Source organism: Heliangelus exortis, chromosome 21, assembly GCF_036169615.1.
Source record: "Heliangelus exortis chromosome 21, bHelExo1.hap1, whole genome shotgun sequence".
NCBI classification, from domain to species: Eukaryota; Metazoa; Chordata; class Aves; order Apodiformes; family Trochilidae; genus Heliangelus; species Heliangelus exortis.
In genome coordinates, this window is record NC_092442.1 from 2,370,153 (window position 1) to 2,373,410 (window position 3,258).

The 3,258-nt window shown below is 47.0% G+C and overlaps 1 long non-coding RNA gene across 1 annotated transcript; it reads left to right on the top strand.

The window, feature by feature from the left end:
* The first annotated feature begins 568 nt into the window (after nucleotides 1-568).
* On the top strand, nucleotides 569-1,959 carry LOC139806125 (uncharacterized). Its single transcript, XR_011730124.1, has 2 exons — nucleotides 569-659; nucleotides 1,480-1,959. It is a non-coding gene; the product is annotated as an uncharacterized lncRNA (long non-coding RNA).
* The last annotated feature ends 1,299 nt before the right edge of the window (nucleotides 1,960-3,258 follow it).

The following is a 3,258-nucleotide window of genomic DNA, read 5'->3' on the forward strand; positions in this document are numbered from 1 at the left end:
GAATTAATTGCAAGGACTGCAACTAGGAAAGGTAGAGGAGCACTAGGAAAACAGAGGAGGGTCACAGTGGGTACTCAAAAGTGGGGAGATGTCCCCACCCCATGGATTTGTGACAGAGACACCTGGGAACTCCCTTGGGACACTTGTACAGTTTGGAAAAAACCAAACTTTGAATGTTGCTCCATGAGGTTTGATAAAGGACAACCTGGATGAGATGTCCTCTCACATATGGTTCATCCAAGCCCATTAAGGGACCATGAACACATCCCAGGGACAACTGAGAGGGATGTGCTGGGTTGGACCTGAGGTCTGGAGAGCAGAGCTGGAGCCAGAGCATGTCAGGGTCACCCTGAATGGGAACACATTTTCACTGCTGAGCCCTGGGGGGGACCTTGTTTGCTCTCCATAGAGAAGTTTAAGGGTCAGCTGGGGCTCTGGGAAACTGGAAACCCTGAGTGGCTGGAGAAGGTTGCACCTGGCATTGTGGTTGGGTTTTCTGCTGTGCTGTGCCCAAGGCTACTGCCTGTGGAGATGGAGGCTCCCTTGGAGCTCACCCCTGGTTTGCTCTTGTCTGTGTTTCAATGTGCAAAGCTGGGCAAGAGATGCTTGGGGGAGAGCAGAAGACTTTCTGTGATGTGGTGGTGAGCCAACCAAATCAGGTGAGACATTTCTGCCATCCCCAGGAAGGCACCAAATTACCCTTCTCCTTTTTTTTTGGCACACACCCTTTTTTTTTTTTTTTTTCCTCTCTAACCCTACTTACCTATTATTCATTCTCTTTGAAACTCCAGCAAGTGTGGGACAACCCCACCTTATCCAGACACCTAAAACAAAGGGCAGGGTCCTTATCTCCAATTCCTGAGGTGCAGACCTGGCCAAAGCCACCCAAGGCTAGAAACCTGGTGTGAGCACTTCCCTGTAGGACCTTCCTGCCATCCCTGGAGTTGTCCCTGGGAACACCATTACTATTGCATTAACTACCCACTGCCCTACCACCACAGAGAGGCATTTCAAAAAATGCTGCCACATTCCACAGAATAAATGTCACCCTCTCAAATCAGCAAGCTGCCAAGGGCTGGAGGTAACCCCTTTAAAGGTTACCCAGTGCTGCTCCTGTCTCTGTTTTCAATTACCCCCACTTGTTGGCTTGGGAGTCTTTAGTATGGAAAATAAATCATAGCTCAGTGTGCTGTTCCATCATCTGGTGGTGCCTGACGTGACAGTCTGGGAAGATCACAAGATTATAGTGATAAGGGTCTAGTTTTAAAATGTTTACCATTTCCCAGCTGGCTCCTTGACCCCGAGCTGCATTAATGTTTTGCCATTTTTAGGGCTGGTGCCAATCTCCGTCTTGCAACATCTCATCATTTTAATGCCTGATTTACACTCTGAATTATGGTAATTTATTGTAATCGTGTGATTTGACCTTTTCAGTATTTCCTGGTTTTATTGGCTAAGCTGTTTCCTCCTTTTCCCCAGAGGTCAGTGGGACTTTGGGGGGAGCCAAAGCAGCGAGCGAGCGTCAGCACCCACCCTGCTGGAAAGGGCAAAACTCAAGAGTGTCCTGGTAATTCAGGGACAGGGGATCACCTGGACATTTAAAGGTGAGGTTTGTGACAAACACCTTGCCAAGAGCAGGGATGACATCTTGTCAGCACTCAAGATGAAAAGGGCATCTTTGGGGAAGGGCTGAAGGGATGCCCGTGAACCTCCACGTGTGAAGCAGGTTCTGGAAAGCTTGGCTGTGCCTGCGTGGTGCCAGCCCAAATCTTGCTGGTGTGGAGGTTGCTGTCATGTTTGGAAGCTGGGATTGATGGATCCAGGAGAGGGAAATGCCCTTGTGAGTGGATAGGTAATGCTTGTAGAGGAAATCAGCTTTGGAGTGTGCCCTGATGAGGGAGCAGAAATGTAAAAGGGCAAGGTGGACAGTGAAAATAAAATTTTAATTGTTTCTCTTTATTGCCTTTTGCCCAGAAATATTACTTTTCTAAGGTAGGATTTGCAGGCATAAAATGAGAAAAGAAAGTGATAGCTTACTATGAAAAAAAAAATAAAAAAGGAAAAGAAGTTGAGAAACACTAAAGCAATCCTCTACAACAAAAAGCTTTGATAAAAGCAAAGTTGTGCCTGAGGGTGATGCTGCTTCTTCACCCTGTTCTTCAGTATCCAGTTTGTTCCAGAGGACCCAGCCTTTCCTCCCTGTTTTGGAGTGCTGCTTGTGTGTTTTTTAAGGACTCCCCTTAGGCAATCCTTTTGAAATAAGTATTTGTGCCTGGCTTTGGGAAGCAGTCAGCTTGGGAAGCAAGCAGTCAGCTCTTCTAATGACCGTGTCTCCTTGCTGGAATCTTCAGTCTTTGCTTTCATGGAGTGGGGAAACTCTGCTGGGATTCCAGCCCTCCAAGAGGCATTTAAAAACTTTTGCTAATAAGGACTCAGATTAATATGAATAACCAAATAATAAGTAACCAAACCCCATCAGCCAGCTGGGGCTTGCTTAGGCCACTCGTGTTTGCACAGGTTCTGTGAGGTCCTTATTTGGGACTTGATAAATTTGATTAAAAAAAAAAAAAAAGAAAAAAAGGCAAGCAGGAGTTTTAGATAGAGTTGGCTGTTCTGCAGGTCCTCATCACTGTACTCAGAGCTGGCCAGTCTGTGTCTAAAGGATTAAATCCAGTAGATTGTAATTGTGGGCTGACAAAATCATCACTTGTTGGAAGGAATGGTGTAGGTGAAAGAGACCTGGGGGTCCTGGTAGACAAGAAGATGCCCATGAGCCAGCAAAGTGCCCTTGTGGCCAAGAAGGCCAATGGCATCCTGGGGTGCATTAGAAAGGGGGTGGTTAGTAGGTCAAGAGAGGTTCTCCTCCCCCTCTATTCTGCATTGGTGAGGCCACACCTGGAGTATTGTGTCCAGTTCTGGGCCCCTCAGTTCAAGAAGGACAGGGAAGTGCTTGAAAGAGTCCAGCACAGAGCTACTGAGATGATTAAGGGAGTGGAACATCTCCCTTATGAGGAAAGGCTGAGGGAGCTGGGTCTCTTTAGTTTGGAGAAAAGGAGACTGAGGGGTGACCTCATCAATGTTTTCAAATATGTAAGGGGTGAGTGTCAGGGAGATGGAGTTAGGCTTTTCTCAGTGGTGACCAGTGATAGGACAAGGGGTAATGGGTGTAAATTGGAGCATAGGAGGTTCAAGTTGAATATCAGAAAAAATTTTTTTACTGTAAGGGTGACAGAGCCCTGGAACAGGCTGCCCAGGGGG